The 12025-nt window shown below is 41.6% G+C and overlaps 1 protein-coding gene across 1 annotated transcript in view; it reads right to left on the reverse strand.

The window, feature by feature from the left end:
• zmym2 (zinc finger, MYM-type 2) overlaps positions 1-11759 on the reverse strand; it is a 33540-nt gene extending 21781 nt beyond the window's left edge. The window contains exon 1 of the mRNA XM_042224887.1: positions 11737-11759. The gene's annotated coding sequence lies outside the window, so the exon portion shown is untranslated. The remainder of the gene's footprint in view (positions 1-11736) is intronic.
• Between the last annotated feature and the right edge of the window lie 266 nt (positions 11760-12025).

Consider the following 12025-nt stretch of genomic DNA (forward strand, 5'->3'; position numbering starts at 1 on the left):
TCTTTGAAATGCCCGCCTAAACGTCAACCACTTCCAGATGTGAGGCCTTCATTTCACAAATACAGCCATAACTTTGATGCTCTGCTTACATCCACAGCAAAATTGGATGCCTTGCTGATGCTGGGGCAGTGATGTGAAAGTTTCCGCTGTGTTACTTCATTTAGGTCAAGAATGTCTGTGAGCACATTTGCCATCAAGATGGAAAAACTGCTACTCCAAGAAAACATAAAATAGAATAAAATAACTGCAAGAACACACAAATTAATGACAAAAACATTTCAATCAATAATGGACCTGGTTAAGACTTTCCGTTAACTGGGTTTTCCTCAACAATGACTCACATTGCTCCTGAAAGAACAGGTCAAGGAGTTCATTTCAGAGCTCTTCAGCTGTACTGAACACAGAGGTTCAAATTTATCGATCAGTCTAACAATATGATAACTCCTATGACTTTTCTCTCCACTCAGATTCATTAAAAATCTGTTCATAGTTTAACAAAGCATGTAAACAGAGCAGTCTTTCTTCTCTACTACATTTTTTCCTAATGATTCCAATACTGTCAGAAGAGTATTTAAATGATAGGCATGTAGGCCGGTGAAGGGCTTTGTTCTCTACAGATAAACCTCTCTGGTTGCTTTTACCACGGGAATCTAATGTTCAACACATGCAACGGCAGAGGTGACGTCTCCATGGGTGAGCATATGTGCCTGCCCAGCAACGGGGGCCCCTCCTCCTCACCATCACGCCTCTTTCTTTCATCCTCTTCTCTCTTCCCGTTCCCTTAAGCTCCTTACCCAACTACAGGCAACTCTACTCCTCGTTTTCACCTGCTGCCTTTCACGTCTCTCCCGCCCTCCCTGCTTCTTACGCCTGTGTATCACTCAACACAGCTACTCTCTTGTTGTCCTTGGCAACCAGCGAAGCTACACCTTGGTTGCCGTGGTGATGGTAAAGCCCACCACCACCACAGGGACTTGTTTTGTGCACTACATCTGGGTGCTCTTGAGTTGACCAACACAACGTTTAAATGGTTGTGCGGTTCATCTGTGTGTCTCGTAAACTAAACGGCAGTGATGTACGTGCACGTAGCGTAAAAACGTACAAACAAGTTAATTTGTTAACCATCTTACCCGATCCAAAAGAGAAGAAATAGGACAGAAAGTGGAGTGATCTGAACGAGTGCCACATTCTGAATCAAATAATATTCAAGGCACTTTTGGGGAAGTCAGCACTCTGTTGATCCCTCTCTGTCAAAATCTCCTTTTCATGTAACACAGCAGTGAGGGTGGCTGTAAGCCACATATCACATCACTGCTGACAGCTGCAGCACACACACACACACACACACACACACACACACACACACACACACACACACACACACACACACACACACACACACACACACGACACTAACAGATGCTCGCTCATAGACACACTTCAATGGTGACAATGATCTTTGTAGCTCTGCTAATTACACCAACAGTTGCCCAGAAGAGGAAGCGCCTGAAAGCACCTGAACACACGATCTGAGTTGTAAAAGAGCTACAGAGAAAGCCAGACATCACTGTGGTGGCCATTTTGGTCTCAGCACTGTGGGGCGCATCAAATAAAACTCGCAGCAGTACACAAGCATCTTTAAGGATGCAGGTAAATGACTTTGTTATTACAGTACATATGAAGAGAACGTTAGCTGTTGCCTCGTTAGCTTAATGAACAAACTGGTTTAGCAAGACTTCAGCATGAGCAGATTCGGCCCATAGATATTTACCCTGGTTTTCCAGATTTTAAGCCCAGTATCAGAAATAGCAAAGGTGCTTAGCTGTGTGTCAAGGTCACCCTGACCTCCAAACATGCACCTAAAAACCAGTGACATCTCACAGCTTTGTATAGAAAACGTGCTCATAATTACCGCTTTAACTGTTTGAATGGATCCAGATCAATATAGGCCTTTTAACACAGACACCAATACTGATTTTAAAATCTGATATATCAGTCAAGAGTTTTCTTTCAGACACATGAAACATAAATATTTGTTATGAGAGTTAAACTTGCTTCATTGTATACCTCTCTGATGGACAAACTATGCAACATGAACACTCATGACATGGTTAAAGAGTGGTTTTATCCACAGTTATAAATACCAGTACAGATGTATTGATAAATCAGCAAAATTCAATTTTTAAATATTGGCACTGAAAACCCTTTCACCGCTATGTGTGGCTTTTTTCCTTGTTATTTGATGTCAGCTTAAGGTGACAAAAGGTCATAAATATACCGCAAATGTTGAATTAGTTTTTAACAACGATTCACGGGTGCTCTCAACTTGGAGAGCAACAGGTGTAGATTCAACAAAAGGCATGGTTCATTCTTACAAACAGTAAGACACTGTTAAGCGAAGACCTGAGACCTAAGAGGCCACCGCAGAAAACGTGTGTATGTTCGGAAGTGGACAGAACATTAGGAAGAAAAAATATAATTAGATAAATAAAACAACAAAACTCAAACTCTGTGGCCTTGTTAAGAAAAAACACCTTTTAAATAAGTGTTTGGCACAGGGGTGGAGTCATTAACGCTTTAACATGTTATGTTTTCAGGTTGTGTCACTTTTCACACAGTTTTTCAGTCAACATACCAGCTCCTTGGCTTTAATGTTCCCACAGGACAGCTGTGAAGTAAAGCACTCCATTTGGACATTTCTTCCAAAGTTTGTGCCTGCAGTTATGTCCCGCCCAAGAGACAGACAAAAGCAAAACTAAACAACTTCCAAACTGCAGACTTCTGGTTGGCAAAAGTGCTTCTGGTGCTTTTTTTGTTCATATATCTATTGCAGTGATGAGCTTATCCCAGCCATTAAAAGGCTGTTGTGGGCTGCAACTAAAGATTATTTTGGTAGGTAACTATTCTGCCAATTTTTCCTCCATTAGTCAATAACTACTTCAATAACTCCTCTCTGCTTCCTGTGGGCAAACCTCCTATTCTAGGCTCCAGTGCCACATCTGCTCAAGTCTGCCCACCTGTGAATATCACCATGTAGTCTCATCCCATAGGAAATTAAAATAATGACCCAGGAAACATGAATTTGAAAATAATCAAATGTCTGTTTAATAATACTCAAACCATCAGAATAAAAATTTAATAAATAAGAAATATTAAGTCACATAAATTCAAGTGTTAGTAGTACTTAAAATAAAGAAAATTTCAAATAGGAAACTAAAAAAGGCTTCTGTCCATAAGTTGAAGTAAAGCTTCAAATGAAATCAAAAATATTTTATTTTCCATTCCAAAATAACAAGTTTCCAAAGTTTATTCAGTTCATGAATTCATGATTGCAGTGAACATCCTCTGGAGTAAGGCTTTCTCTTATCCTTGAGATGATGTTCCCAGCTGCTGATAACCATGCTAAAGATGACTCTGTCATGACTTTAGCCATTTGAAAGGTGCATGAGCCTCTTTACAGGACAAACTCATCTATACACCTGTGCTTAATACTAGTAAAACAGAACAAAATAGAATGAGAAAAGACCGTTACTAATCACAAACTTGGTTTTATATAGAAATATATAAAAACTAGGAGGCAGTGTAGCTACTCCTGATTAATGGTTTGATATTGCATTTGACTCATTAGTTAACAAAACTAAAAAGGTGTTTGCTTAGCAAGTATCATCCTGAGAGGTTTTCAACAGGCAAGCTAACATAAAAATTACTTTACAAACATAAATATTACTATTCAGACATTATCATAAACATGGTATCAATGCGGCGCCCTGACTTAACTCTCTAAAACTGACCCATCCAGAGCTGACGTCACAGCTCTAGGGTGCCGGCGTTTTAAATGCTTTTGCGTTGCATTAATGCTGTCGTGGAAGGAAAGCTCTGCTTTCCACAGTCTGCATTCAACTTTGTTTTCTTTGAAATGCTTTCACATTTTTTAATAAAATCCGTTTCCATTTTCTTCCATCCTCCCGTTTTGTGGGTCGCACTACGTTCTTCTTCTCCATTAGTTGTGACTCCAGTCTCGACAGACAATAGAGGCGTTACTGCCCCCATATGTTCCTGTAGTTGACTGCAGTTACAAAAACGCATTTACGTGGTATTAGTATACGACGGGTTGACCATAAAAGTCAGCAATTATGCCGACAAATCACTGCAGGCCTACTTGCTATCTGGTTAGCTGGCGTTGCACAAGAGGCTGTTCAGCAGTGTAAATTTGTAGAATTCCAATTATAGCGTTTGGGCATGCATGTCACGAATGGAACCGGGTCACCAGTTCTTACTGATGATGTGACTACTGATAGAAGTAACAGTGTACAATGCTATAAGCCTGCTCCATTTCAACCAAATGCTAATCTCTGTAATAAGATTTGCATTTGGTTGAATTCATGTGCAGAAAAAGTAGGAAAAGGCAAGAGGACTACTGGGTGTTTGAAGCTTTCTGATATCCATTTGTAGTGAACGTAGGAACCCCTGGTACTGGGTATTAGCTGGCTACACCAGAAGCCCCCCTCCCCGAAGTACGATGACACAAAATATACAAGAAGGATCCAAAAGCTGCATAAGACAAAGATGTAAAATTTTCTCAAATGAGTTAGTCCTCTGACCTTTACCCATCTCAGCCGGCTGTTAACATACTGAAGATGAAAATTATTTGAGGAAGGCCAAAATAACAGAAGCTACTGAAGGTGGTTGTAGTTTAGGCTTATTATCAATAAGAAGCCCACTAGTAGATGCACAAATGCAAGGGTGGCATTGGCTGGAAGACACAATGTGATTTCTGATCAGGGACATATCACAAGGGTCACCAAACCAGTGACCAGACTCAAGAACACATCGATGAAATTAAGATCAACCTGTACTAGAATGATGGCAGATAAAAGTAGTAAGAAGCCACGGAACAGATGACAATCTGAAGTGAAAAATGGTGGAGGCAGTGTAATGTAAGAGCATGCACGGCTTTCAGTAGCAATGTGTGACCAGTCTTCCCTGAAGATGTGACAGAACACAGAAGCAGCCAGATGACGTTTACTGGGATACAGTGCTGCTCAGATTCAGCCAAATTCAGTAAAGTTGATGGATGGTGCTTCACAGTAACACTCTCCAATGACCCAAGACATACCAAGAAAGCTGGAGTTATGGATGTGGAATATTCTGTAATAACCAATTCATTCACCTGATGTCAACCCAAGCAAGCTGTACTTCAACTTGCTGTAGACAAAACTAAAGGTGGAAAGCTCTACGAACAAACAGGAACTGAAGACAGCTGCAGCAAAGGCCACGATAGAGGAGGAGGAAACTTCTTGTTTGGTGATGGCTCCAGAATTCAGGTGGTTTCTCTCTGCAAAGGATACTCAAAGTATCAAACATGAAACCCATCTGTGGGGTTATGTTTAAAGGGAACCCCGACTATTATGACAAGTTACTCTAAATATGTTACAAATTATTTTTGTTATTCATTAAATCTTTGGTGTTTAAAACTATTTTGGAGCCATGGGAGTAGCCATGTTTTTTTGCACACAATGCATTCTGGGACAATGACGTGTATTGGTTGTCGGTAGTATAGGTGCTTTCGTTCAGCTAACCTGTTTTGGTTTTTAAAGTGTAGCAACCGTATTAATTAACTTGCCTATTAGTGACCTGGTTACGACTTGGTAGACCAGCACTATCCGGTCTTTTGGTCTGACGTTATTAGCCATATCTGAGCCCAAACTCCGCTGCAAAAGTCAAAGGATCACTGCAGCATTACTAAGAGTTGAAAAACTGTCTAAATTTGTTCATCTGTAATAAAATGATCAGTGTGGCTGCTCTGCCAGGTGTAACAATTACGTGGCATCCATGAAAATGGGATTTATGACATTTAACTGAGTTAGAAGTTAGCAGGGAGTTAGCTCGCTAGCTTCCATCTAAATATAATTTACCATGTTCTGACTGAGAGATTTTTTATCAAATTAAAACGTACAGCTCTGCTATCACTTCCAACATAAATAATGACAGGAAAGTAAACAGCAGTGACGTTTGTAGAGTTACTGAAGTTGGGCTAGCTGGTATATAATGATGTGCTACGTGATCGCTAGCACGACAAGTTATGTTAGCATAACATAAACAGTAAAGCTGGAGGACGAACACTAACGAATGGAAGACCTTTTTCCACTCGATAAAAGTTAATATGAGGGTTCCCAATGGTTAGGGGTAAATGGCAGGATCCTGTAAATGGACCAAACGTCAGTCAGGAGAACCACTGAGATAATCCATCCACAATATAAGGGCTGGGCTAGTTACATCGTAAGGGTTTAAAAACTGAGCTTTAAAATGATTAGCAGTAATAAAAACTGTGAGAAGCCGACAGTGATCACTGACTGTTTTTAGGAGATTGTATCTTGTTCGATTTAATCTCAACAAAGCATTAAAACATGTTAAAAACACAGTCTTATTAAATGCAGAGTACTTTGGGCCCGCAAGCAGGATTCACAATGTTATCACTTAAAGACCGGATACCGGTCATGGAGGCTAACAAGTGCTGCCCAAAGAACATCTGGATTAAGACATACGGCTTCAAAAGGTTTTGGTACTTCACAACAAACCCTCTCAGTCGCCGTTGGCAAGCAGTAGCCACATAGACACCAGTAGTTTTCCCTCACTCTCTCGTCCTCGTCTGACGGATTGTTTTCATCTTCACCTAAACTAAGTGGTGGTTGACTATTTTCATGCTCTCTCTCGGTTTGCTCTGGTTCAAACTGGAAAGGCTGAACAGAAGCCATTTCCACTGTGAACTGGATGCGGTGCAACCGTATGATCTCACTACCCAGAGTGCATTGAGAAATAAATAACAATGGCAACCTACTGGTAAATCGGTTTTATATAAAATGTGCTTAAAAGGAAAACATTTGGTGTATTTTAATACCACATATGTTTTATTGAAAGCACAGTACATATTTTAGTGCAAACATGTCTTAATAGCCGGGGTTTCCTTTAATTTTCCACTTCCATTTGAGCCAGAGAAAATGTGTTGGGCTTCTGTCACATTGTAAGGAAAGACTAGTCATCCATTGCTACTGGGAGCCATGCATGCTCATAGAATATCGTGCCTCTACCACATTTTACATTGACAACACATCTCTATGAAAGTTGAATTATTAAATTTGGTCAAATATTAAGGGCCTCAACAGAATATTGGTGCTGAAATTAAAAAAAATGTTTGACCTGATTTTCAAATAAAGTTAATTTAACTATCATTTTCAATTCTCTTAGCACCATATCCAGCACGTGAGACACATGGTCGTGATGTGGAGTCAAGCAGTGCGCTCGCGTTAAGTTTCCAACTAAGTCAGGAAACCGGCTGCAGGATAATTAACAAAGACTGACCCCATCCCATGTCTTCCCAAGATTTTTAAGCAGATTACTAGCAAAAAAAAAAAAAAAAAAAAAAAAGATCATTTTCTTTTGCCAAATTTCTTCATAACTAAAAAGTGACAAAATGAATAATAAAAAAAGTTAAAACATTCCCGCTACAAATTCTCAGTCTGCTCTGATGCTTTCAAATACCAGTTTTTTCCCAGCCAGACTGCTATTTTGCGTTACAAATGACTAAAGCGATTTCATGCTTATTTAAACTGTACTTCTTCATTGCAGGCGTTTTCCAAGCAGAGAGAAGACGAAGAAAAATTTCAATATGCAAAAATGGGCTGCATATCTGTCCTATACTTTCTATCAAAGTACAAAGACTCTCTGATAACTGTATGCTTGGTAGAGAAATATAGGAGTTCACATTGTTAAATGCCACGGCTGCGAACTCAGCAGTCATTATATCAGAGGTGTAGCCTATATGTTTGCTGCTAATAAAGAGCTGCTCCACTGTAGAGCACTAGTGCCGAATAAGGAACACTTACTTGCTGTGACCATGTGACAGGAAGTACAAGGCAAAACAGAATGACATTCAAGATCAATACAATATGCTTGACTGTTCAAAAGAAGGATTGAATTCCAAGTCACTGACTTACTATAATTAGGTTCTTCCTTTAGAAGCGACAACCCAAGCTAATGTATACAAACACAACCTGGGCTAAGGCAATAACATGTCCGTAACCATGGTGTTAACTGGAGTCCAAATACTAGCCAGGAGACCCAAAGGAACCCACTCCCCATTTGAAAGACCTCCCAAAAGCAAAGCAAAGCTGAGCTGCAGATAGATGCTTCATGCTTTTCTGGCCTGATATTCCACCAACAGAGAAATCTATGTGCAAAGCAACTCAATAGTGCTCTGAGGGGGGGGGAATAGCCTGGTCTAGACTCAGTTCAGACTGCAATGCAGAGCTACGAGACAGCCTGCATTCACGTGGATGAGATGAAAACGAGGACCCAGCATTAATGAGCTCTGACATGCAACCTTGACTCCCAACGTCAACACCAGGTGAACGGAGAGGTGGGATGGCGCTGTGGCCGAGCCTGCCTCCATGCAACACACACACACCTCAACAAGACTAGCAGTTTAAATCAACGCCTGCGCCACATCACCACCCCACAGAGGTGCTCGTCTACCTTTCCAACTGCATCAGTTTGCGCATGAAGCCACAGAAGTTGACATTTTCCCCCGTCTCTCCCCCCAAGCAGGTCACAAGGTGGAGATGTGATAGCTGTTTGCGCCAGTATTTGCGCAGACAACAGCCGATTAATAAAATATTCAAATTAAACGCCTGGGATTATTATATAAGACTTATGTCACTGAGAAGTGATGCGTAATGCGCAGCCATCAGAGCATCCCCAAGCCAGCTGATGGGCTAAAAAAAAATACACAACACAAAATCAAATGGTCCATTCCGTTTACCTGAATGCAAAACTAAACCCTGCTATACACAGCTGTAGAGACCTCCTGTGAATTATTAGAAAACACCCAATGAAGGACAGGCTGTACGAAGCCTTCGGGGGCCGCCGGAGTCCCACTGGTCGTGCCCTTGATTATCAACACCGCTTGGAAGGACCACCACAGCACAAAATCCGGCCCATGCCCCCGGCTACAGCGGCGACTATCACTCGACCCCGATATAGCTTCCATTTCTCTTCCCCGGCATTGATATTTAACAAACTTGGCAATAAAAAGCAGATCCAAAACTTTGATCAGTGAGAATAAACGGAACCAGCACTACCTGAGCTGCGCAGCTCTTCCATAAATAACCTGGGAAAAAGGAGAGGCTAGACTGGCTTCCAAGTTGGGGTCCAGGAGAAACGTGGTTCAGGGTGTTCCGTTCCGCTCCCTCCCCTGCCCCTTCCTGCCGCAAACAGCCATTGGATTAGCGGCAGATCGAGGGGAGGAGAGCAGACACAGACTGCGCCATTGTTAAAATACCAACAAAAAATCATCGCAACTTGCTCGCATATAACAGATTAAAATAGAAGCAAATGTTTATCAAGATGGGCTAATGCAGTGTTCCACTGACAAGCACAGTCCCCAACACCTAAAAAAAGGAAAAAGAAAACGTGTTTCCCCCCTTTCACAACCCCTGTTCTTGCCCAGATTATCTGCTCTATAGGCGCACACATGCCCGTGCCAGCGAAACAGACCCGGGTTTCGAATAAAAAGCCCGATTTCTGCGATACCTGTGACGATGGGGGTTTTAATTGGAAAGTTACCCTACGCGGAGTCCACCCTGGCGCAATCACTGGCAAAATATACTCGGCAACCGCAAGGGGCGCCCTACTCTCATATATCACATGAACTGGCTTCATTTGTGTCATGCGGTGGTAAACAAGACCCGGAGAAATTCCCTTACCGTGTTTTACGTGAGCATCATGTGAGTTACCTAAACTGTAACTAGGTATGAACCCATTACTATAACAACCAGAGTAATTTTGTCCCCACCCCCCCACCACACACCTCCCTCCTCCCCCAGCGGAAAACAGCACTGCCTGCCGTCCGCCATTAGCCAACTGAACAATACTGAAGACTAGAGGCGGCAGTAGCTACAGCACGCAGAGACGGAGAGGACCAAATCTGTTAAAATTAACTGTTTATTCATCCCTTAATGAGTCTTCACGCCCCAGTGTGAGTACTGTGAAACTCCCCGGGCATCCGGCTAACCCCCCTGCACAAGTTCCCCAAACTTTGGCCAATTAGGCGTAAAAGTAGAATACGAAAAACGTCTGTGAAATTCGCTTACCGGAGTAGAGCTCAAAACGGTGTAGCGCCACTTTTGTGCCTTGACATTAATCCGCGGAAGCGCGTGCGCACAAGTTTATATCCAAGATCATCTACTGGGCAGAGCACTCACTACGCGTCAACAGCACGTTCACTCGCGTACAAAAACAGATATGAATTTCTGAGAACTCATTTATGGTTTGTGTTTACCTGCAACATATCTATTCACAGTTCTCAGTGAGACGGGATTCGGAGGAGTGATTTTATTAAGTCAGAAATTGTTACTCTGTGGACTCATGATAAATGTGAGGGAGGCCGAATGTTGTCTATTATAATGCTGTTGATTTTTGTTTTTTCATCTTTATTACACAATGTCCTTCCATCATAGTCCATTGTGATGTGGCAAGTAGGTTGTTGGGGCATCCTTCAATTTTGGACAGAATATGTAAGCTGCTCTGAAATGTAATGTTAACGTACATTTTAAAAAGGCCAAACGATTTTTTTGTTTGGCACATTTTCAACACTGAAAATGGACATAAACTGAAACTACAGGTAAACAGTTGCTGGTAAAACCTCAAATAAGAGTACAAATTGCATAATTTGTCCCGCGCAAATCACCCCTTAGTTTTTGCCCCGCTGCTAACCTTCACAGCTAGCCGTTTATGTAATTATAAATTTTATATTCAATCGGTCTGAATCTGTAATTTTCATTATTAACAGTTATTACGTTTTATATTGAGGTTACTCTCCGATATCTAAAACACAGCTGATAGAAATTAACGACTCAAATAAAAATGATACACCGCGAGGAGCTCAAATTTCCTAAAAAACAAAACAAAACAACTACTTCCTCTTATTTTTATTGTAACCGGAAGTAACTACGGAGTGAGAGCTCCTCTACGATTCACCCTCTTTTCTTTTCCTCTTGCGCCTGCGCAGGAGGTCCAATCAGTGGCTGCATTGCAAGCAATTAAAAATCCATTAAGATGCTCGCACCTTATCCTCGATATATAGCATGTATCCCAGGTCAAGTGTGGCCAGTCCTGCTAGAAATGCACCTTAGTTATTCTTGATTTTTTATTTTGGGTCCCCTTTCTCGAAGCTTAACAAGCTGCATTGAAGTACACAGCTCGGATCCAATCAGGAGCAAGGATCCGGGTTGAGAGAGTTCATGTTCTCAGCTGTGTCGGCTCAACATGGGTTTCCTCTCATAATTTCACCCAGAGACTCACCAGAAACCAAACGGCGGCGGGAAATTAATGACGCCCACCAGAAAGTGTTAGAAAAATGCCGCACACACCTTTACAAAGCAAAATTAAGCCCAGATCAAATTACACTGCTTTAAGTAACTACTGATTTCAGTAGGCAGATGTGCAAATTATTACATGTAGAGGTGGGTAATCTATAGTTTAGTAGTAATTTTGTTATTACTTAAAAAAAAAAATCGGGGTGGCTCAAAGGTGGAATGAGCCCGTGATCACGTTTGTTAAATATGGCGGATCAGGTGCGTTCAAATGTCACACTGAAACGTGCGGATCAGATTCACTTAAAGGGTCGGCTGCCCAAAGAGATCAAAGAGAACAATTACAAAAGGACCGCCACCTCCTTACCCTCCTTACGCGCAGGCTATCTCTGAACTCACGAGATGAGGGGTAGCAATGGATGGAAGATACACGGATTTATTTCTAAGTCAGTCTGATGAGGCTGAGTGTCTGGTTGCCAGATCCTCTGGCTGTGCGCCGCTGCACAAAATGTCGGAGATTTCAGTTTCTCACAGGCGCAAATCACACTGAAATCTCTTTTTAAATACGATCCTCGATAAAGATCGAAGATTATGTGCCACACTGGCTATTATGAACTCACAGTGTTTATGTAATCAGCCTCTCTGTAATTCACGCG

The sequence above is a fragment of the Haplochromis burtoni genome, unplaced genomic scaffold, assembly GCF_018398535.1.
Source record: "Haplochromis burtoni strain Fernald_Lab_line unplaced genomic scaffold, NCSU_Asbu1 Contig_154, whole genome shotgun sequence".
NCBI lineage: Eukaryota > Metazoa > Chordata > Actinopteri > Cichliformes > Cichlidae > Haplochromis > Haplochromis burtoni.